This window comes from Colias croceus, chromosome 14 (genome assembly GCF_905220415.1).
Source record: "Colias croceus chromosome 14, ilColCroc2.1".
In the NCBI taxonomy this organism is placed as follows: Eukaryota; Metazoa; Arthropoda; class Insecta; order Lepidoptera; family Pieridae; genus Colias; species Colias croceus.
This window is the reverse complement of record NC_059550.1, coordinates 4,376,004-4,402,755: the sequence shown is the minus strand read 5'-3', so window position 1 is coordinate 4,402,755 and position 26,752 is coordinate 4,376,004.

Sequence of the window (26,752 nt, the reverse complement as noted above, 5' to 3'; positions counted from 1 at the left end):
ACACACAGTTCAGATTTCTCTAATAATAACTTCTACATTACATTATGTTTCAGTTGCAGAATGGTCATAAACATACACATACCTTCATAGTCACGTTGAACACATAACTGCCAAAAAAAATATGTTTAAAAAAATACTAAAAACATTCTAAAAGGACTTAGCCATATAACTTACAAATCTTTTCTATTCAGTATAATGTTATTATTTGCTTAAAAGCCTATAATAGTAGACGTTTACGTTCCATATAATACGTTTTTACCATGTTTGGGTAAGTGTTGGGGAAACACGAAAGAAGCATTATCTTTGAAAGAGGCTCATGCATGTTTTATTTATGTATCGTAATAAGGACGAAATCCTTATGGACTTCAGAGCGGCCGTGTTAGTAAGTCAACAAAAAGATTTGTCTTATTTTTTTGATATTTTTTTATATAAATTACAAAAGTATAGAAATAGCGTAGCTCACACTAGAATCTAGAGTCACTATAAGTCACCATATTTCAATCAAAACATACTGTCTAAGAAATACTAAAAAAATAAATGATATTTCCGAGAAATTCAGGATATCACAACGATGAAAATCATAATGATGAAAAACTGATACAAATTCTATTAAATTGTTATTTACTTATACATTATACTTTTCCTAGGGAACGAAACAGTTTAATATTAATTGTGAATCTCGGATCTTAATAGAAAGACAATTTCCTAATAAAATTGGTAACGCTCGTAGTCGTAAGTTCAGTGGGAATTAAATCCGATTTAGTAATTAAATACCTGGAGAATTTAAATGAGATTAAAAATTTAGGTAAAGGATATTTTAAGACGTGAATTTCCTTTGTGACCAAGGAAGAAGCAACATAACGGAGAGTCAGTTCAAAGCATAGCTTTGTTTAAGATCTTAAAAGCACAATGGTTCTAGGTTCATCTGAATGCTCAATTCTATTTGTTGGCAAAGTAAATTTAATTAGGATGAACGAAATTGTATAAAAAGCAACGCAAAAGCTTTGTTTGAACAGAGATAACACTAAAGAGAACTGTTTAATTAATTTTTTACGGCTCGCGAAGGTTTGTGTTCTGTATTTTAAATTAATTTACCGTTATTTTCCTGTTAACACAACATTCAATTACAATGAAAGTTTAATAACGTGATCTTTATGGCTTAGTAGATAATTACAAGAGGTTATGTTGATCAAAATAAATTATATTCAGAGTATATGAACATATATGAACAGATAGGAAGCAAGGCATGTTTTTTAGGCTAGGCTCATCTTACTCATCGTAGTCTGGAGCTCGTTGTAAACATGAAAATAAAGATTTTCGGACTATTTAAAATATTATAAATGTTTTATTTATGAAATATGAATTTAGACTACTAAAATGTGGATACAATAATCTATTCATTATGACAACAATAGGATCGGTATGTTCCATGAATTATTGCTGAAACAAATTATTCAATAAACAAAAGGGTCAGAATTGGTCCCTTCTAATATTCAAGAATTGCCGACCCTTTTCATAAAGTTTGTATAAAAATGTACACTATTTGACCATACAGGCGATATTTCATTACCTATTGTACTTGTGGGTTAACTCTACTTATTTATTGTATGTAATTACGTCAATACACATTCATTAAGTATTTTAAGATTTTAAATATAAACTATTATATTACAAGTATAACTAGAAGTATATTACAACACTTTTAGAAATACATTTATAAGATAGGGCCTTGAGCACGGGGACCAAATCGAGAAATTCCGTAACGAAAAAACCTCACGCTCCCCACTCCGACGGGCTCGGAGGTGTGGCTTGAAGGCATGCTATGCAATGTGCAATAGCTTTAGCGCGGCAGTCCCCGAGTGCCACACGTCTTTTTTTTGTTTAATTTCCGATATAATTTGATACGATACAATCCAGTATAAATACGATCTTGGTGACAGTTTTTTTTATTTCATTCAAAATTTTAAATATAATATATATTATATAATATATAAAAAATATATATATATATATATATATATATATTTTACGTATTGTTAAAATAATACATTTTGTAGAGCAGGTGCACGAACGCCACAACTGCAATCAATTTTGTATACCTCTGGGGTTTCTAATGGCTATTAGATTTTAGGGTACACAGTTGTCGTAAGATTTATTAAGGGAAGTGAGAAATGCTCTCAAAGAGTAATTTGCTCAATAGTTTAAATGAAAAACTCTATCACACTGTTTAATATAAAATAAAAAATATATAATATAATATATATTTCTGATACGTAGATATCCAGTGATAAGAATGTTAATAAGAGACATTATAACTCTCTAACATAATATCATTGATATAAAAATAACTCATATAAAAAATTGTATATCATTACATTCCAATGTTACTGAAATAATAATCCATACTAATATTATAAATGCGAAAGTAACTCTGTCTGTCTGTCTGTCTGTTACTCAATCACGCCTAAACTACTGTACCAATTTGCATGAAATTTGGTATGGAGATATTTTGATACCCGAGAAAGGACATAGGCTACCTTTTATTGCGAAATATGTACCACGAGCGAAGCCGGGCGGACCACTAGTTAGAATATAATTCTATATTGATGTCAAAAGTATGATAAATCAAATATGAATATCAAAATGAAGGAAATTCGCATAGCAACCACTACTCAATCAATCAGTTTATTGAAATATTAATAGATATTTACTTTGCAGCGAAAATTGGAATACAAGTGATTGGATATCGTTTGCATAACAGAGGTTTTTGCGCAAATGAATATTTATTAAAACATATTATTGTGGAATTGTTAAAAGGTCAATATTTGATGTTTCGTGTATAAAGCGAGACCACAAATAATATATTACCCGGAATTCCGGTATGTTTTAAACAAATGAACGTGTATATAAATTACATTGGAGTATTTTTGGAGTGTCTGAGATAACTACTAGGGTATATGGATATTTTTAAGCATTATCTGTGTGAAAATAAATTTTGCTTTTCGGTTATTTTTGGCAAGTGTAAAGTACTTAAGATGTATTGCATAGTTTAAGTATTCTGTTGTAACATGTAAAAATTGCCAGAAAGCGAAAAAAATGCGCCTATAATAAAAATAAATTTGATTTTCGTTTAGTCCGTTTTAAATATAAAAAATATTACACTAAAATCCTAGCTTATATACGTAGATATCGTGAGCCAATTTTATCTGAAATAGGATATTACAAATGTTTGAAATAGACTGCATTGAACCAGCGTAGGTACATAGTTTTGTTTAGAAATAAAACAAACCAAGTTAATTAAAGTGGCCAACGATATTTTTATGTATTTATACTAGAGAAAGAATCAACAATACATTTGATGAAAGTTTATTCAAGTTACAGTGTATTCTCTACAAGTAAATCAAATATAATCTTTATTCTGAAAAAATATGAGAATAGAAGTAGTTTATACTAAAAATTTTATACAATTACTTTTCTGTCGGTCATAACTCATATTAAAAAGTAATTCGTTGTAGGAGTTAATAATATCATCTTTCAGAATTGACTTTGATTAAAATAACCTCCTCTTCCTCATCCTGTAGTATATTAAAATCTTTAACTTTCACAAATTAGTTTACAATAAAACGTCCATCTCAGGCTAAATTTAAAGCGTTTTCTATAGAAATTTATACATACACAAGAAAACTTTGGTAAATTTTCGAAATAAACATAATATAAACAATCTATAAATATAACATACAACAAGAAATGTAACCGTATATTTGTACAAATACTATCTTACCGCCAATATGGCATCTGGAAGCGTGAAATCCAAGATTATTGGAAAATGATCCGACGAAATGGTTTCCGATTTCGCGAATATCTCCTAAATCTTCTAAGAGCCGATTCCAAACGGAACTCTTTAAATTTCCATCAAAACACATAAAAATCACCTTTATTGCAATAAAGGCATCCATTTTAAAAATCACAGCTCATCGTGAATACTTGATGGTATTATGTAAAGTTGGAAGGATATAATAAAATCAAATTTCTTTCATTACTTTATACGATGAATTGAATTTTTATGTTATACTTATCAAATCGTATAATTTAGAGTGTAATTTTTTATGAACAGATATTTTAATGGATAATATGAAAACTTGTCAAACCAAACTTTTTAATTAGTTCTCAACATCAAAAGCTGAACATCATGTCTGAAATTATAAAGCAAGTCTTCTTATAGTGAAAAATATTAACAAAATTTGTTTAATTTAATTGTGCAAGATATTTATATTTTAGGTTTTTTTATGGCATTCAAATGCTTTATAAATATAAATTTATAAAGAATAGAAAAAGGGTGCAAGATATGTTTGTAACAAAGAACGTTTTTTCGTATCGTAGAGTTTCATTTTCGAGTAGAGAGTTGTCGGGTGGTTAGTGACTGGTGACATTGTAGTACACCCTATAATATATTATTAGCTACATTGGCCATAATATAAATTCCTTACAAATTTACCTTCATTTTACATTATTTTTTCGCAACGAGACCAACAATGACGATAATCTTTGTTTATACATAGTGGGTACAATAATTTTGTCCAAAATTACGCGGACCTAGGTTTTAATATTTGTATGTATATTGGAGCGTTTATATCACGAAGGCCTATCGGCAGGTAATGTTTATTTACACAGGAGATACGTTTGTCCCGAAGCTATTTACATAAAACGCTTTCAGACCCTCACAAATAGCTTTTGCTCTTCAATGTGATTTATTACACGTTTTATTTATACAGTCATTTTTTTAATGTCGCTGAAAAACCACAATTTTCTTAATTTTAAACGGCTTTTAACTTAAATTGGCAGCAAATAAATAATTACATTTTTCGTTCCTAAATAAACTAAATTTGTAATGGAAAATCATATTCAATAGCATTCAATAGGCTGAAACAAGTTCGAAACTTCAAACAATAATTTGTCGGTGTTTTTGTAATGATTGTTATTATTCATGGCGATACTTCACAGGCTCAGAAAAAACAATATTTTCCTAACAAGATAAAGTAAAAGAAAGTGGTATTATTAAATTTTCTTTACTTGTCGCTTCTGATAAAAATGCTGAGCACGAATTGTTGAAATAGAAAATGCGTAAAGGTTTGTTATTTGTACATGAAATAAAAAGTTTCCGTACCTACGTCATTCAAAAGTTTAAATTATATTATGTACTAGCAGTCCGACCCAGCTTCGCCCGTGGTACATATTTGGCAATAAAAGGTAGCCTATGTTCTTTCTAAAGATTGTCTATGCCAAATTTCATCAAAATCGGTTGAGAGGTTTAAGCGGGAAAGCGTAACAAACAGACAGACAGAGTTACTTTCGTATATATAATATTAGTAGGGATTTTATTTTAGACGAGATAAGAATAGATAGAGAAAAACACTGAAGCAAATGAAAGTAAAGGAAATTAAACAATATTTATGATGTCTGTATAAACCTTATATTATAACAATAAAGAAATAGAAATCAATTTTATTATTTTAGAATCACATGCTTGACACATCTTTATAAATTTGATTAGTGATTCAATAACAAAATGCTAAGTAAAATGCTTCAATTGGTTTTAAGCACTTCTTCATTATTTTATGCAAAAATGTACAACACTATAGTTAAAAACATGTAGGTTACTTTGTAAAATGCAACACAATTTATGGCTAACTATTTCTGTAAAGCTCAGTGCTTGAGTATTCAATAAAAGTCGGACAAACTGCAATTCATCGTAAAATATATAATAACGTGGCAGGTACGTTGTCTACCTCGTATAAAATGTAGCGTGGGCAGACAATACATCTGTTTTATTTATTGAAAAGTTCAATACTGGTAGGTATACATTTTTATTCTTCTTTATACAATGTGCTTATATTCTTCCTGTATTGTGTATGTGTTGCGTGAAGTAATATTTCTAAAGGTTGTTTACCTAGAGGTAAAAAGTAAACAGCTACCTATATCCTTTTGATTGATTTAGTTTACAGATTCGAAGATTAGTTAGTGTTTGAATCGGTATAATATTTACTAGTGAGTAAATAGTTCAAAAAAATAAATAGATTAAGCATTTGTTTCTTGAAGAAATAAAAGTTGATATTGATATCATTCTCAGTCATTCTCAGTCAGGATTTATGGAGTTTCTTGCCGATTCTTCTCCATAGATACTGCTTTCCGAATCGGTGGTAAATGTTAAAAATACTCACCTATGTAATGACGATTCGAAAGTGCTACTAAATAGTAGTCTAATTGAATAAATGAATGTTTGAGTTTGAGTTTGAGCCCTTAAGAATTTGATGAAAAGTGGATTTATCCTTAGAATATATAACAATAAAGAATATCTTTAAGTATATTTTACATAATAATAAGTTAATGTACAATAAACATGGAGAAAAAAACTGTTCTCACAATTACATGAAATGTAATACCAATACTTTTTTATTAGAGAAAAAATTCACTCTTTAAAGGCGTAAAAAACGAAACAGCCAATGCCAAAGGCGGAAAGCTAGGGACGCAAACCTGACGCGACAAAATAAACTTAGAGACAAGCTCTTACATAGCTTCAACAATATATAATGTACTAGTGGTCCGCCCCGGCTTCGCCCGTGGTACCTACATGTTTAAACTATCCTATCTCTCAAGTTGGATCGAACTGCACATGGTGTGCGAATTTTATTATAATCGGTTAAGTGGTTTAGGAGTCCATTGAGGACAAACATTGTGACACGAGATTTATATATATATTTTATAAGATTATCCTATCCTACTGATATCATCAATGTAAAAGTTTGTCAGGATAGATGTATGTGAGGATCGATGTTACTTTTTCACGAAAAAACTACAGAACGGATCTGGATAATACTTGGCCGTTGCGAAGTTCTGGTACCAGAGAACACATAAAAAAGTGTGAAGTCCCATGTCCCCAAGTGGGGTAAGGGACAGATGCATTATACATCTGTTTCACTGATCGATTTTCTTTAAGGACAAGTAGGTGATCAGCCTTCTGTGTCCTACCAGACCAAGACATTCATTTTTTATTCGTCTCCACCGGGAATCGAACCCAGGACCCCTCGGTGCTACGCTCACGCGTCAACCACTGTACCAAGAAGGCGGTCAGAGAACACATAAGCTAAAGAAAAACTTGCAGCAGCTAGTGCTTATAAATTAAAAATAATATAAAATATAGTACAAATATCGTATCTAGTTTTGCAAACGTTAGATGTTATGCATTTCCACCCATGCCATTAGTTTATGACTAATTGCAAGCAATGATAATTGATAATATCGTAGCAAAGCTGATGCTACACATTAATTAGCAATATTAATTACTTTATTAATGAATTGCTAAGTATATAACTATCTAGATAAATATATTTCCTTTATCATTATCGTGATAGTTATTGGTCGTAGTTTAAAAAAAATAATTAAGAAGTCTGGTGATAGAGTATTTTTTTCAAAGCTCTATAATAGTATTAATGAAATTGATTTTAACTAACTTGTTTATACTGAAAATGAATTTTCAAGTTCTTTCCTTATATTATCTATAATAATCTCATATACACAACTCAAGGTAAGGCACTGAGCGAAATACCAAAAACATAGTTAATTTAGATACAGCATGTGAATATTTGAGTGCAGGCCGAGTGAAAATAATTTCTGATGTATGCAATTCGTAGACCACGTTCATGAATGGCTGCTTGATTGGATACAAGGTAAGTTTTCGTTTGAATATAAAATGGGTCGACGATTCATCGCTTTACAGATACATATAGCTTTTTTTCAGTGTTTTAACTACTCCATTTCAGTCAAAAACAAGTTCAAATTTAAGATACATGAATCAAAATATATAAATGTTGTTTGTATTTTTCTAATTTTAGATGCCAATTAAATGTTTCTTTGAACATTTTCGATAAAAACGGCGTGGGTGAAATAAGACACAGTTTTTAATGAGATTTTTTTAAAGGTAAATCAGAAGGAAGCGTAAATAATTGCACAATATTTACCAATATCTCATTACATCAAGGGAGATTAATCAATTACGAAATAATGTTATATGATCGTAAATTAAACAAAGGTATTGTGTAACATCTTGTTATAATAATATTTGTTTTTATATTATTTTTTGTGTGGATACTTAATCATTCTGCTATTTCAAGTAAAAAAGTATTTTTGCCCTTTAATATTTATTCAGATAAAAATACGTGATAGAATTTATTGAATTATGTAATTTATTATTATTTATTGATTGATTTATTTATTATTTATTTTATGAATTTATTATTAATTTAATTATTATCTTTCACAACTTTAAATAAATAAATAAATAAGAAGTCTAGTCAATTTATACAAAATATAACATTAAAATAAACACATTAACGCTACATTAGAGTTAATGTAATAAACGAATTTAGAAACATAAATTACTGATGAAAATTACAAAAATAAAATTATAATGAGGTTGGCCGAGTTACCAACTTTGCCAATTTTGGGAGTACATATTTTTGAGTGAAACCTCTGTAAAGGGGAATATTTATTCTGTAAATTTAAAACTTCCGAAACGGTAATCAATGAACGTATAATATATTTTAGAATATTGGCAACCTGAGCTGAAGTAGCTGTTTTGAAAACCGAGTTTTCTAATTAAAGTTGTGGTCTTTAACTTTTATTGTGAAAGTCAATCAACTAGGAGCTGGCCGGCAAAAGTAGGTATATTTAGTCCCACGTCAAAAGCATTGTTCAGCGGGCTATGGAAACTCAGAAAATTGAATACCCAAAATAACTTATTGATCTTTGCACAGTTTGCGAAATATATGCGAGAGGTTTGTACGGTTGTTTTAAATAGAATCGCCTGCAGTGTGCATGAAAAACAAATACTTGTGTGCAATACACAGTAGTGCCTTTTTGTTGACGTTGCGTTTGGTTTTTCAGGGGAATTTTAAAATAATAAAGCCACGATAAAAGATAGAAACCCAGTGGGAGTATATTATTTTGCAGAATATTATTTATTATACCTTTGTGTTGATATTGTGTTCATTCGCATTCTATGAAAAATGTGAGTTTTTGCTGCGAATTTAATTTTGCAACAGCTAAGGTTTTTACAAAATGAGGGATAAGTATCAACGTCCATCCCCTTTCATTTAAAAATGTTCACCTATCCTATTAAAATCATATCGAAATTCAATCCCATCTTGATTAGGTAATCGATAAGGTTTGGGAAATGTGCATTACTACATTACAATTAGGGTTTTTCTATGCCAAAATAAAAACATTAAGAGGAAAATTACAGATAAAGTAAGAGCGGATGTCTATTAAAATCTAAAAGAAAGTATTGCTTTCGGCTTATACCCGGATTAAAAATGCCTCCTTTTTATGTAGTCTAAGTTTCTATGAAGCAGATAAAAGTAAATTTACCCTTGGTTATACCACGGTTGGACCATTGCCTTTCAGCAATAGGCTACATAGGCTCGATCTTCTTGACTCCGTTTATGACACTTCATATTATATTATATTGTAATTGTTAATTTTACACTTGAATTTGAACAATTGAATTTTTGTCTTAGTAATGAGATCGCGACAAAAGAGAATGCTCAAGTACTCTTGTCGGGTTAGTGATACCGACCTTGGGCTTTTCTTTTCGAGATGTGAATTAATATATCTTTTATTTCATTTGTTACTCTCAATGTGTGATTCATAGACTCAGATTTGATTGCTTAATGAAAAATAGGTACGTGTTGTAGACCGTACCTATTTCTCATATATAATACTAGGTTTCCGCCCGCGGCTTCGCCCGCGTAGAACCCGCATAGTTCCCGTTCCCGTGGGATTTCCGGGATTGCGTCATTTCCCCAGGATAAAATAGTAGCCTATGTCCATTCTCGGGTATCAAAATATCTCCATACCAAATTTCATGAAAATTGGTTCAGTAGTTTAGGCGTGATTGAGTAACAAACAGACAGACAGAGTTACTTTCGAATTTATAATAGGTATTAGAATGGATGTGATTTGGAGTTGTTTGAAAATTTAATATTTTTTTAATCTTTTTTATATTTAAATTTAATATTATTTATATCCTCACCTTTTGACCTGGAAAATACAACATGTTTTTCCACAAAGTTTCATAAGATACGATTAAAAATATGTTTTGGCATATAGATAGAGAAAGTCATCTATAAGTAGAGTCACCGGAGAGTCACAGTAAAAATTACATACGAAAACAAAAGTAGCGTTTGTGGCTTACATCCCAAAAACTAGAAAGGGTTTGGTTTCTATTTTTAAAACAAAAGCCCTGATATATAAGAAGAGTATCATTATGTGTGAAACATTTTCATGGTTCGTAATAAGAAATTTGTTAAAAATTTAATATGCATAAGTAATTAATTGCCTTGTTAAAAATTGGAATGTGAGGATGTTTAGAATGTAAGGTGTAAAAAAATTCTATTGATAATAAATTGAATCAGTGAAGTATACTTATTACAAAATTCCATGTTTACAAGCTTCTAATTAACATCAGTTTCCTCAAAATATCCATATAATTAGTTACGAAAATGGAAGATGGCCACCACGTTAATAAGTCTTTAAACATGCTACGTATAATATTACAGAGATATAAAATAAAACCTATTAGCCAGCTTTTAACAGAGTTAAAACGATTATTGTCTATACGGTCAATATATTTTATTAAGAAATTTGTTAATTCTCAATGATCGTTGTAATAGGTACATGTTGTTGTACATTAACATTTAATTATATCTGAATTAAATGTTATCTGTATTGTAATAATCTATATAATGTGTCCATACTTATAAATTAATATAATAATATGTAAAAGTAAAAATATAATATATAAAATGTATGAATAAAATAATGTTTTCTATAACACATTATAAGCACAACAAATCTACAATACATCTAGATTGTTGTACATAAGCGTTTTAGATTGAATTCAAGTAGCTATAAGTAGCATACTATACATGTATTACACGTGATATACCTTCGAATTGCTCTCAATCTCCAACAAGGCCTAATGATAGTGTAATACGATCGCATCTGTGATCTTGATTGCCTCACAATGGTGAGACAATGCTTTGTGATAGACGCCCAATTGTATATACTATATAGTATATACCATTGTTAATTAACGCTTTTATCCCTGGTAACATTAGCTAATTGGTGAAGATTCGATATGTATAATATAATTATAGTATAAAGTAAATAAATGATATACGATTGTTTAAAGAAAAATGGCATATGTTGTATTAAGCATCGGAATTAAAAAATATTGTTACTGTTATTTTATTACGAATATGGAACAAAATAAACGTGATTTAATGTGTTTATTATAAAATAAATCAATTAAAGCCCAAACATATACACTTTAATACAGGCGTTTAATATTAATACGACTTACTGTTTCAACTTTAATTTAATCAAGTTAGTATTAACTATAAACATTAATCAGAAATCTCACAAGTTATTTGGTGTTCAATTTAAAACAATTTGTTGGCATTACACGATAAAATATAATTTATTCAGCCGTGATTTTCCGTTCAGTTTCCTCAAAATACGACCGTGCCCCATAAAATTGCTCGCAGCGTAAAAATGTGCCTCCTTTCTCCAAATGAACGTAATAAGCGTTACAGCTATATGGATATTTGTGTGGAAAAGTAAAAAACAAAAAGTAATGGTCGTGGAGCGAGGCCAGCGGCCTGTTGCGTTATAAATGACCCACATTATAAGCCTATAAATAGCCTTAATTTATGTTATGTGTGGAGAATGAAAATTATTTTATAAATTGTCTATGGAATTTCTATATTTATAGTTTTAAAATAACATTGCTTCTATTTAATACATTATGAGGAATAAACTATATATAATATACTGATTGCTATATTCTGATCTTGATTAAAGATCAAAGTGGATGTAAGGTAAAATGGCAATATTATTATATTAATGTACTTGATTATTTCCAAAACAAATTGAAGTGTAGAAACAAATATTATGATGTAGTTATACTTTGTTTCTAATTGGAAGAAATTTGATATAATAGAAACCCTGAATAAAAATGCTAAAAGAACAATTTGTTTATAGATAGACGGATAACCCAATTACTCACAATACAAGGGAATAAAACAAAAATTCGACATGCACAACATATTGTGTTCAATAGTTTGATGAATATTGTGTATCGAATAATACCCTGAGTTATTATATTACCGCAATGCTTTTACAATCGAGTCACAGTTATTATCAACTTTAATATTATACCTGATTAATAATTAGTTTTATGATTTTAGGAAAAGCTTAGTGGTTATTCAGCCGTTTTGTACATGTTGCCAGTCTTATTTAAAGTTACTTCTTATTTAAAACTAGCTTTCCACCCGCAGCTTTGCCCGCGCAGTCAAAGAAAAACCCGCATAGTTCCCGTTCCCGTGGGATTTCCGGGATAAAACCTATCCTTTTACCCGGGGTAAAAAGTAGCCTATGTCCTTTCTCGGGTATGAAAATATCTCTATACCAAATTTCATGCAAATTGGTTCAGTAGTTAAGGCGTGATTGAGTAACAGACACACAGAGTTACTTTCGCATTTATAATATTAGTATGGATGTAGGTATTATCATGTACGTAGGATAAGTATTCCAGCTTGAACAATTTAAAAATAATTTTAAGATGAAACGCCTCTTCAGTTTACTGCTGAGATAGAGTCAATTTTACTTGTTATATTTTACCCCTACACATTGTGTTATCATATCCAAACAATATATTTTATTGTTGATTGCCTTATTACACGCTTTATATTAGCTTCACCTGTATGTTTGTATGTTTGTAACCGACTTCTTTGGGCGTGATTTTGACCCACTTTAAACGGCCAGATTTCGTTCAAACTTTGTAGATTTATTGAGGACCGATGACAATACACAAATTTGATAAAATTATTCCATTTTTCAATTTGCAAAAAGCGTGTTTTTTTAGTTTTTTTAAACTATTATTATTTTAATGCTATAATATTATGATATGCTTGGAACTTCATAGTTTGTATTCACGAAGTTTCAGCCATATTATATTATTATAATACCTACTAGCTGTCTCGGCAAACGTTGTTCTGCCTTACTCTTATCACTTAGGGGTATGGAAAATATATTAGCCGATTCTCAGACCTACCCGATATGCCCAGAAAATTTAATGGGAATCGGCCCAGCCGTTTTGGAGGAGTATGGCAACTAACATTGTGACCCTACACTACCCATATTAATCAAGTAACATTTTGCAATGACCCAATTTTCTCCGTTCACAAAATAAGAAGAACATTGAAGCGTAAAAGCGCGGCAAAATCTAGTTTCAAATAAAATACGCCCCTAATCCGTGTTTTCCTTTGAACGGACGTCAACTTTAATAAATGATTAAACTTTTATGATCGCAATTGCTAAGAGTTACTCGCAAAAGTAATTTGCACGTAGTTATAAAGCAGTCTTTCTAACAGTCTTAGCCGATTGCTACTTTCCTTGTTATAAAAATGTAATTAAACTTATTTCATTATGGAAAACTTTGAACTATTTTACAATTTCAATGAGATAAAGGAATGTGGATATCTGATGGCACAGAGAAAGCATTAATTGCTAGACAAAAATAATAATCTGCTAAATGCTCATGTTTATAATATTATTTAATTCAATGGTTTCTTTCTTCTTGTTGGTTTGTGTAAAAAATATAAATCAAGGCAATAGTCACAGAGTATTTTTTCTGTAAATAGGTATATAAACTGTACTATTTTAAAACTCTTTCAATAAAGATTTTTTCTATTCTATTCTATTTTCTATTTGTTATATTATGTTGCATTTTAAAATGCGGTTGTTTATAGCACACAATGAAGATACAATCATAGTGTGTTTATTATTCTGTTCGATACTTATTAATATGCAAATACCCTTTCCTGAAACAAAATTTTACTATCTCGGTTTACTTTGGATTAATCGGATTAAATAGGCGAGGTAAAACTACCTATTGGTACATAATATTGAGAAGGAAATATCGCAGCTTAATATTATGTAAATGACAAAAGCGTAAGAGATTGAGTAGAAATAATTTTAAAAATTTAATAAATCTATCCCTATTCTAAAATTTATACTTTTAAATTTCTTCAGAATAATTTCCATTTCCTCAGGAATAAGTACCACTTAGAGGCTTATTAGAATTTGATTGATATACACTTATCACATGTGCCTTTATTTTCCAAACCATCGGGTGTGACTAACCTATTTACTTTGTGTATTATAAAATATCTGTCCATTTGTATAAAACTGTGGTGATAGATTTTACACTGTTGTAGCTTATTAGGTAAATTACAGCAATTAATTTTGCATATCGATGACTTACAGCCAAAAAGGGATAAGCGCCATTTTTTGGAGAACGGACTTATATATACCGCTGAATTGCTCTTTTTTTTCTGCGTCGTTTGGTCTAGTTCACACATATCTAGGTTAAACTTTAAGTCGGTTAGGCGGTAGTAAAATCAAAGACTAAGGCCAAATTTCTTCGTCTTAAACGACAGATTTTTTTGTGTGGAATGCATTTTGGTAGTTAATCAAAAATATTTCAATACAAACAACCTTTATACTTTTTGGGCTTCCTGTAAAATTTTACTATTTTAACGTTAAACCATTTTGTCTGAAGGCAAGTATAAAAAAATATGCGTTTAAGATAATTTGCTTCGCTGTAATTTTTTGTTAAATTTCATTTAGTACTTTACGCTCGTGCCTTCTAAAAACAAAATTGTCGTTTGATATAGAAAGGCAACATTTTTGAGACTTAATTTGGTGTTTAGCAGTTTTTTTCCGGTTAGTCTTTAAACACTTAAATGGCGGATACTACATTTGTCCCTATAAATATTTAATAATAGTTTGTCGCTTATACTTTTTTTCCCTCCCGAAACTGAAGAAATTATGACGCTTAGGATAAAATAGCAGAAATGAAAAATACGTTTATGCTAATTTGTTTTCATCCTATTTGTCGTTTATCTGTCTAAAAACAGTTTGGAATGGTGGTTATCGGTATCGTTTCCCCAAACCTACGAGCCCAAGCGGCTTCGCGATGAGAAGACTGATTTCATTAATCTTAATTAATGTTAAGAAAACTTTGTTTGTTAAAGTTGCAGTTCTTTTTTTTTAAATTTTGTAATGTTTTCTATGAGAAATACCTACACAGAACAAAATTTAATATACATAAAAATTACAAAACGTTGAATTCTATTTAAAAAATCTAGTTATATTGGTGCACTTGGCGATAGACTAGCGCGACTTCCTTCGGGAACAAGGGCGTTTTGGTCCCTCGCCAAGGCCATCCAAGGTAACTTTTGTCGTTCATCCTTTCCACCTTTGCACAAGGACGAAGACTCTCTGGCCCATTCCGCTAAAGAGAAAGCCGAACTCTTGGGCGCTCTCTTTGCTAGGAACTCGACTCTTGATGACAGGGGAATGACACCGCCGACCATCCCGCGGTGCAACCATTCAATGGCGGATATACGCTTCACATAACGTGCCGTTCGAAACGCTCTCTTTTCCCTTGACATCCATAAGTCGACTGGGCCGGATGGAGATTGTGCTTAGGACATGTGCTCCTGAGTTGGCACCGGTTGTAACGCGTCTTTTTCGGCTCTCTTACGCCAAAGGCATTGCCGAATTCGTGGAAGACTGCTCTTGTCCACCCAATCCCTAAAAAAGGCGATCGCTCAAATCCGTCTACTCAAATCCGTAAACTACAGACCGATCGCCATCACTTCTTTACTCTCCAAAATAATGGAATCCATTATTAACTGCCAGCTCATGAGGTATCTGGAGGAGAACCAGTTGTTAAGCGACCGGCAATACGGTTTCCGTAGTGGTCGCTCGACTGGTGATCTTTTGGTGTACCTCACTCACAGATGGGCGGAGGCGGTTGAGAGTAAAGGGGAGGCATTGGCTGTAAGTTTGGATGTAGCGAAAGCCTTCGATCGGGTCTGGCACAAGGCACTTCTAGCGAAATTACCATCTTTCGGACTTCCTGCAAGGTTATGCGATTGGGTTGCCAGCTTCCTGGAAGAGAAGAGCATTAAGGTCGTTATCGACGGTTCTTGCTCTAAGCCTCTTCATGTGAACGCTGGTGTCCCACAAGGCTGCGTGCTATCTCCTACACTGTTCCTTCTGCATATCAATGATTTGTTACAAATCAGTAACATTCATTGCTATGCAGACGACAGTACGGGGGATGCTCTTTATCCCGGCCGTGCAAACACCTCAAAGGAAAGCCTCAATGAGAGTCGAAACAAACTTGTGTCTGAAGTCGAGTCTTCTCTCCAAGAAGTCTCGGAGTGGGGCGAACTTAATCTTGTCGAGTTCAATCCCCTAAAGACACAGGTTTGCGCGTTTACCGCTAAAAAGACCCCATTTGTCGTAGAACCTCGGTTTAAGAGTACTCCTCTTAGTATATCGCCGAAAATCGGAATCCTCGGAGTTGAAATCTCGAGTGACGTTCAATTCCGCAGTCATTTGGAAGCGAAAGCTAAATTAGCCTCGAAAAAACTTGGTGTGCTCAGTAGATCGAGACAGTACTTCAAGCCGGCCCACCGACTTCAGCTGTACAAGGCTCAGGTGCGACCGCATATGGAGTACTGTTCTCATCTCTGCGCCGGAGCCCCACAGTATCAACTCCTTCCTCTTGACCGCATCCAACGTCGAGCAGCTCGAATTGTCGATGACCGTAGGCTTTCCGATAGGCTCGATCCACTGTCAGTGCGGAGAGACGTTGCGTCTCTCTGTATACTGTACAGAATCTACTACGGGGAGTGCTCTGAGGAATTGTTCCACCTTATACCAGCCGCACAGTTCCACCACCGGACCACACGCCGTAAAAACCAGTTCCATCCGCACCATCTGGATGGTTGGCGCTCCACCACTGTCCGCTTTACCCGTAACTTCCTTCCGCGTACGGTGAAACTGTGGAACGATCTGCCACCTGCGGTGTTCCCGAACAACTACGACATTGAGGCCTTCAAGAAAAGAGCTTATTTGTACATTAAAGGCCGGCAAAGCACCTGTAACACTCCTTGTGTTACAAGTGTTTATGGGCGGTGGTGACCACTTAACATCAGGTTGGGCCACCTGATGTGCCTGCTCCTTTGCTTGCTCTGACATAAAAAAAAAATTACCTTTGTTATTTTTAAGTTAATTTGAGCTCGGCTATGTAAGTAAGAGCTTTTCGTCGGAGATGCTTTTTTATTTTGTTTTTGATTTTGTGATGCTTATGTTATGTGCTATTAATACGTCCAATAAAGACTGATTTGATAAATATTGATGTCTTCTAATTATTTACATCCCTAAAGCAAAATTTGGGGCAAAGCAAGTTTCAGTATCTTACTTATGCAAAATATTTCCGTTAAAAAATTTAACTTTATACAGTTTTGCATACTGTTAATTTTTATTCGGTAGCTCCTTACACAGTATTTACCTATATTTTTTCCCTAAAACTTTTGCTTGTGACATTTTTCTTCGATGTATATAACATTTAAATTAGAATTACGTCATTTATGCTCAAGCAAAAAATTCAAGTATTTACACTTATGCCATTTTTCCTGTTTACAAAATAAAAACCATTTGAGGATAAGCGACAGTAAATTGTATTTTGCGCTATATAATGGAAAAATAAAAACGTCATTTAATAAGTACTAAATTCAATGCTATATTGTATACATCTCCAGCTTTTTGGGGTCTATACAATTTTTTTTATGAATTTTTTTTTTATATTTTTCACTTTAAACCACTCTCATGAACAATTTTATAGGTGGCGGTTATCCTTTATTGGCTGTAAAGCATCGATATACATTTATTTTTATAACATTATTCATAACAAGATATTTATCATTACGTGTAACTCTTTACTGTAAGTTGTAAAATGCCTTATTTCTAGGAAAAATAATCCCCTCACACTTTAGCACCTAAAGGTCAAGTTACTATTTCTGATATTTCTATAAATTTCTATAAGTAAATCTTCTTAGCTCGTTACACGCAAAAACTCAAGTCACGATTTTATCGAAGTTCCTGGAGCGGATATTAATTTTGTTGCAAATAAGCAAACTATAACTCGCATTTTGCGGACAGCTAGTGTCAAAAGCAGCTGCACAGTTCTGTTACAAAGCCCTTTCATTATCTAATGTATATTTTAACTGTGAAACACATCTCTCACTCAACTATTTTTGTCGTGAATTACATAATAGAGCTTATTTACAGAAATTTAGTTTGTTTTTCATATTGTAGATTATTTTTTGTAAACCAAAAATATGAGCCAATATAATCTTACTAGTTTTATAATAAACTAGCTTTCTGCCCACTTCTTCGCCCTCGTAGTATCACCTATCCTATGTTTAAAACATACAAATTAATTCAGTGGTTTAGGCGTAAAGAAAAGGCAGACAAACAGATCGAGAGACAGACAGAGTTACTTTCGCGGCATTTATAATATTAGTAGGGATTCACGACACCACCTATAAGATAAAAATTTGATATATTTAGTGTTCTGACTTTAACATTACATACTATACATATAAAAATAATATTTTTTATAAAATCGCAAATGAGATACGTTTACTATCAATCGACTTATTTCCTTCTTGGTAAGCCGCTCATATTATGAAGTATAATGTGCAAAGGGTAAAGTTTTCCAGGTCACATGTAAAGGCATTCATTATGCCTTTGTTATATTATTGATCATAATATTATGTCTTTATAGTGATGATTATAAACTTTTAATGTATCAAATTAAAATATCGTATTGTAAAGTTAATTTATAAGGATTAGATATGCAAATGTTACGAATTACATTAAGAATTACAAATAGGTTTCAGTTGTGTTATCCAGCAATTATTATTATATTTAAATTTTTGAATTAAGAATCAGTTAGTTATCAGTACTGTTATTATATATTTTGTTTCAATTTATAACTGTTTTGCCTGGTTGAAATCGCTTATAACGATAAGACCGCCCTCTGTAAATGTACCCTTATATTTCTCTTGTTTTGTAATACTGTAGAGAACAATTAACAATGTTTCATTCAAAATTTATATAATAAATACATACATACTTAATAGATTAAAAATCGTCTTCTAAGTTAACGCTAGCTGAATTCCGACGATGCAACAAGTGACTTCAAGAGCCCAACGTAATACCTTATAAGTTTTATCTGTGGACGATAGCCGCTAAAATAGATTTATGAAAGCCGTTTTTATTAAAAAATAATCTGAGAATAAATTCCCCAATGAAAGGTTCCATCTATATTTATTTGTCAAAGACATTGCTGGTTCTTACTCTCTATGGTTTTGGCTTCATTAATTTTGAACAACCAATTCATTAACATCGAGCGTTGTTGTTTATTCTCCTTATAGGCGGGCACAAAATCTTATTTGATATCAAACGTGAAATAAAATGGGTTACCTCGAATAGATATAATAGAGTAAACAAAATAAGAATCACGTAAATCGGTCCCAAAACCTCGGCGAAATCGGTGTACATGTATACAAAAATATACCGGCTGAATTGAGAACCTCCTCCTTTTTTGAAGTCGGTTAAAAAGGGAGAAAAATTGCGTGAATTTTAACGGAAGGTGATGTAAAATAGCCTGTCAAAATATCTCGCAAAACTTTTCTCATTATTGGCATTTGTGTTTATGGAAACACCACGGAAAGACCTTGTGACGAAGCGCATCTCTATTGAACGTTTTTCGCTTAGATTTTTCTAATTTAAAAATCTGTTACCATTTTGGAAAAAAAATATAATGCTGTAAAGAGATTATTAGATTATATTAAAAATAAATACATTTGAAAATTAAATTCTATGTTATCGAAGGCAATGTTCATCTCTTACGATTTGTATCACAAAGCCATATTATAAAATTATATACAGCCTATTTAATAAATATAAATAAATAAATTCTTTATTTGACAACAGAAGAAATATGCATGTACATGCAATTATGGGATAACTTACATATAATTAAAACATAAACCGTAGGTACAGTTATTTACACTATTTAAACAATGTCTCCTATACTAGGGAATGTCCTGGATTTACCAACACATACATAAAATACAAAAGGTTTCGAATGTCTTAACCATATTCACTTAATTAAACACAATCATGCTATGTAAACTAAATAATCTTATTGTGTAACATTCTGTAGTACAATATCGTTTCATATTTCGTCTTAATTCATTAACAAATGTACTTGTCTTGCTCGAGAGATCTCTAGAGAAATCAACACTTAAGCAAGGCGGTATCAAGAACCTCTTAATACGATAATTAAATATCTGAAGCATAAATTATATGGGGAATTTTCGTGTTACTAACCAATTGTAAAAAGCTGCTGTAATTTAACCTAATTCATAATTGAAATCAATTTCAAAGGTATGTTACAGTTTAGCATTCAAGCAAAAGTAAAATAAAAAAAGTAACATATCAAAAAGTTCTTCCAGATAGCGGATAAAAATAATAATTAAATATTCCTATCATAACAAACATTGCTTATTCTTCACACACAATACTTCATTACAAACATTGAGCTTTAGTAGAAAAGCTTAGTTTAACATTAGGAGACATTATTTCCACAATTTAGGCCTGTAACATATTGAACGACATCAATAGAACAATTTTATTGTACCTACCCTTAAAAAAAAGTAATGAATCTACTAGCATAAAAAACACCATTAATGGAGTAAATAGTAGATAACAATTACTCCCTACTCATCCTCCTAATCACGTGATATAAGGTCTCCAATCGCGATTAACTACAAGCTGTATAACCTATAAAATCGAAATTGTTCCACAGAGACTTTTGTACGTGGTAGGAATAAGAGTGCTCTTATATTTACGGAATAGTTTTATGTTTAAAATAAGGTTTTGATGACTATTTAACGGCTTATGTTATATTTGTGATTGTCGTATTCTTTCAAAGTTCACAAGAAACTATAAACTACTAGCGGTCCGCCCCGGCTTCGCCCGTGGTACATATTAACGTTTTCTCTACATAAGAACCATCCTCGTACTTCAAGGAATATAATAAAAAAAGAATTATCGAAATCGGTTCAGCCGTTCTCGAGTTATGGAATTACAACGAAAAGTGGCATTGATTTTTATATATTAGATAAACGTACTTACGAATTCTCATTTAAAACTGGAAATTCTTTAAAAGCTTTTGCATTTTAAATCACTCCCAAATGGAACATAATCGGATTAAACATTGGTTTCCGTAGTTAAATAGGTTTTGTTTTATCTATCTTTGACCCGACATTAACAAAACATTTATATGTAACCTTCTTTCTCTGAATTTTGTTGAACTTTGTTCAGGTTTCGGGGAACGAATTACCTAAATTTGTTTACATTTTGGTAAGAAAAGGACTTGTGTCTGTATGTGGCATACTAGACATTAAAAATGTTTATTTATTTTAGTAGAAAGTAACTAAAGTTTATTTAAAATATGTACAAAAAGATGATGATATGACAATATATTTAAAGTTATTTTCCTGATATTTTTAAGAGAAGGTGTGTATAATATTCGAATATTTTTGAAGCTTTCTCTTTTAAGCTATCCATTGTATTTCCTATAAATTAAAGTGGTAAGACAAAGTATATTTGTTTTATTGTTTCAACTTGCTTTTAAATATAATAGAGAAGGTCTTTGTTAAAATTAATTGATTGTAAAGTTTCTATTATTTTAACACTAATATTTAAATTAAATTGAAATCATTCTCCGATCAAAGCTTATAACTTCTATTATTAAATGGTTCTTAGTTACCTCTAATTTTTATCCAAATTCGTTTGAATAATGAAAATTGTTATACACAGAAAATGGTTGAATGGAGTTCTACGAAATGTCTATTGAAAGAAATTAGATATTATATTGTTGCTATGGTAGTTTAGTGTACTTATGAGTGTAAATGGATTGTGGTTAGTAAAGAGAAACACAATATGAGGTAGTTATAATTTCTATTGCTCGCTGTGATTTTCACTGAAACTTGTCACATTGTCGTTGTTGATTTAATATTTATGCTATAGAACTTTTTTATACCAGTTGGTATCTAAATTTATAGTTGTGCTCGGTTTTACCTGCATTGCTCCGTTCCTGATGGTCTAAACGTGATGAAATAATATAGCCTCTAACCTTCCTCGATCAATGGGTTATCTAAAACCGAAATAATTTTTCAAATCGGACCAGTAGTTAGACGTGAGATTATAGTGAGATTAGCGTGTTCAAACAAACAAAAAAAAAACAAACTCTTCAGCTTTATAATATTAATATAGATAAGTAGATTTTAATTTTTGGAAAACATCATCATAGTATCTAAAAACTGTTCGAAAGGTCGGGCTACTAAAACGTATTAAAACGAAACAGTGAAATTTAGTAATAAGTTATTAATTATGATTAAATATTAAGAAGGATTTCTATCATATTAACTCGACCCTAAAAAGCTTTTATAATAAGAAACAATCGCTTTTCCGTATCCTTAACACTTATACTTACTATACATCTCTAAGTACGGCCTTCCAGCTTATATCTCATACTTAAATAAGTTAAGCTAAAAGGGTTTCTCCGTCTATTTCGAGGAATATCATAAATTTTCTTTGTCGTAAAAAATCTGAGTGACTGCACTTACCTGGCCAGTATGTTTTTGTCTGGTTTACTACGTACAAAAATATTGTTTTAAGTAATTATTATTTTGTTATAAGAAATTATTGAACAGATAAAATGATCACTCTTCTCTGTAGAAACTCCTGCGTATACCATTTAGTGGTAAATAGTCTATAGGTGTATGTAATATGCCGATTGGAAAGCTATTTACAGAAGTTTAGTAGCAGAATGAATTAGTTGGAATTTGAATAAATAAAATTATTATATTAGAGTCTTTTTGGTTGAATATTTTCCATATATTTTAAATATATAGCTATAAATACTGATACATGTGCGATAATACTAGATAGATTTATACATTTACGTTTTCCTAAGACAATAAACCTCCTTCAGTGTCACAAGTGGTAATAAACCATTGTGAAGATGTCCAGTTTTATAGCACTATTATCATTCTTATGTCTACATTATAATGGCACCCATTGTTTTACCTACATAGCAACAATGGAAAGCATATTATATCATTTTAAGCTTCTAAAAACATTTTAATAAATATCTAAAGATATAAATTGCAAAAGAAATTCCACCAAAGCATTGAGCAGTATTTTTCTTATAAAAAAATGGCACAAGTTTCAATATTTTTTTCCAGCAGCAGCAGTCTTTTTATTTTGTTTTACAATTTATAAAATGTTGTGACAGAATTTTGAACATTTTACCGCCCTCGGAAATACAGGATAAACAAACAAATATGATGTCAAAGCTTTACCACAGACTAAAACAAATACTATTTCAGTTACAAACTTGGAAATCGAGTTTTGATGCTGAATAATCATGTTCCTACACTCGATATCGATTTACTGGATCTGGCTTGAGCGATGCGTGTTTTATCTGTTGCATCTACGTTTGAGATTGCAATATTTGTGCATGATCTGTAGCTTGGTTGAAGTTACCATACGTAGTATTTGTATTCTCTTTGTTACCATGTATTTCGTATTGATATTTTATTTTATAAAAGACCAATACAACCTTTGATTTTGATCTTCATTGTGGTATGTGAAGATTTTTAGCAAAAATATTTTGTGTCGCGAGTTGCAAGTAATATTTTCATCAACTCTTTCACATGCATTCAACAAACTAAACATTTATGCAAACGCTTAGTAAGGAGCCACTTATAAATTCAAACAAGGTTTTTTCTTTTTGCTAACACAGAGGAACAGTTTCTCAAAGTTTAGTTTGTTAAGTTGGTTTCTGTCTATTCTGCGTCAATGAACGCTTCACTGGAATATTAGGTCAGTGAAACACTGTTTAATATTATGGAAATCTACTATGGAAGTTTTAATACAATTCCAAGTCACACGAAGACGGAAATGTAGCACTAATGAAACCTTAAACTCGTATTTTAGAGAAGATGAAACTGTTTCATTAGTCATACATTTTAAAGCACGCAAACGAAAGTAGCTAGATAAGCAATGCTGTATTCATACACTATTTTGAGGACATATTGGAGTGAGGACAAAATATTATTATTCGGTGCACGTTGCAAGGCTTTATCATTCATCTTGCTCATCTTTCATATTATAGAATGTGTAAAGTTACAAATTTATTTTCAAATAATGAACGGTATAATAGTACGTTATCTTTTGAACTAATGTAATATTTCTAATATGTTTCTATATGATTACAGTGATTGTAAATGAATATAAATAAATTGTATTAAATGAGTAGTAATAATTTTGATTATTTTGTATGACGTCATGTAAATAGTAAGTTAATAAATTCCAAAAAAGTTGTTGAGATGTTGTTATGTTGTATGGAAAATAACCTAGTTACGCTTCATACAAGACATATGATTAAACAATAACAATTATATAGAGGGTCACTTTACAGCGCTGTAATAAATTTTATAGGTCCTTCATTACCCGTTAATACACATGTATATGACTTTATACGACAAGAAAACTTAAATAATACGCTTAACATGCCACCTTTATGACTAAATTTAGTACAGTGTTGAAAATCTAGTTTGAGAAATTGACCTTTAAAATTTCATTTTTAGGTGTTCGATCTATATACGATAATATATAAGGAACACGTTATCTTAATATATATAAATCTCGTGTCACAATGTTTGTCCTCAATGGACTCCTAAACCACTAAACAGATTATAATAAAATTCGCACACCATGTGCAGTTCGATCCAACTTGAGAGATAGGATAGTTTAAACATGTAGGTACCACGGGCGAAGCCGGGGCGGACCACTAGTATAATATTATATTTCAGTCAATAAAGACTGAAAGCATACTTTTAATTTAAAATAGTGACAATGTATTAAAAATTAAGTTAAAGAATTAAATATTATATTGGCTATATGGTTATGTATAATCTAAAAAGTTACTATCTGTGTTGGACGATACACTAACTTTTGCGTTTTCAATTTATTAACTAATCCTCTTTACTATTAAGTCTATAAAGGGCGTTACCTAAAATATTAAAGCAATTTTGTTGGTTTAATCTTTTATACGTTTAATTCGCAAACCCTAATCTATATTTTAACGAGCACAAAATCAATATTCATCTTTCACCTCATCAATAGTGATGACAAAGCGAAACTTATCCCGTGCTATTGAAAAGGTTTCAGTTTCAATAAATAATAATTAATGATATTTGATTGGCATTTCTTGGTAATTGGAAGATTTAGATTGTTTTAAATATAATCTGACTTTATTGGGCGAATCACAGTCAAATAAAACGATTTAGTTTAAAATATTAGTTATAAAACACAATTAGACTAACGAGGTACTATTCTATTTTTTGACAGAAGCAATTATCGAAAAATATGGTAGAGTAAATAAAAAAGCTTTATAAAATCAAGCTTGCTGAAAAATCCATGAATATGATGAAATCCATACTAATATTATAAATGCGAAAGTAACTCTGTCTGTCTGTCTGTTACTCAATCACGCCTAAACTACTGAACCAATATGCATGAAATTTGGTATGGAGATATTTTAATACCCGAGAAAGGACATAGGCTACTTTTTATTGCGAAATATGAACCGCGGGCGAAGCCAGGGCGGACCGCTAGTAAATAAAATATTTCTCTAGTTATAATTGTACTATCAGATTGTTATAAGTAAAGTTTGTATTTATAGTGTAAAGTGTATTCTGCTAATACTGCAGTAAAGCTTTTATGTATAACTCGTTAATGAAGTGCTCAAAGCACTAAAGGTAAACCTCATAGTTTGCCACTAATCGTGATTTCAGATAAGTTTGTTTAATTTGCGATTTACTCTAAAGGTTTATCAATTTACAAGGTATTCTATGTGACTTTCAACTTTCAAAAGGATAAATAACCTTTGAAGGTTGTGTACCTGTTATGACTTCGAGACAGTGTATTTTTAAAGAAAAAATATCCAAATAATTAATTCTTTTAATTAATAAATCTTCATGATTTTATAGTAGATATAATTTATTATCACAATGAAAAAACCTTGCTAATTTTTAGGTGGTATATTAATATGCATTACTTATATGAAAAAAGCTCGTGAATACTCTATTTTAACTTATGAAAAAACAAGGCTTATACCACATGTGATATGTTTGATATGCCCTTGCTCCATATATTATTGAAACATAGTTAGCAGCCTACAAATTGTAACAAACAAAATAACTTTTAAATACAATACACGTAAATTTAAGTTCCTTTCTTTATATTTAAAGTAAGTCTACAAGACAATCACTTCATAGGCGTTTCGAAGGCAGGTTCATGAAATTAAATCAATTGGGCTAAAGGGTTGCATTGAGTTCGATCGTGGTTACAATTTGCATTTATACGAGCAATGATTGTGATGCCTCAGAGCTCTTGTCGGGTCTGTCTATTGAATCATGCCAGTCAATATTGTAACGCTTGGAGGGAATTAGTAAGCGTGAAATGTATGTTCGAAGGAGTTAAATAAAACACGAATAAAAGTACTACTTACAATGAATTATCTATACTATAATCTATACTAATATTATAAAGCTGAATAGTTTTTTGTTTGTTTGTTTGAACCCGCTAATCTCAGGAACTAATGGTCTGATTTGAAATAGTCTTTCGG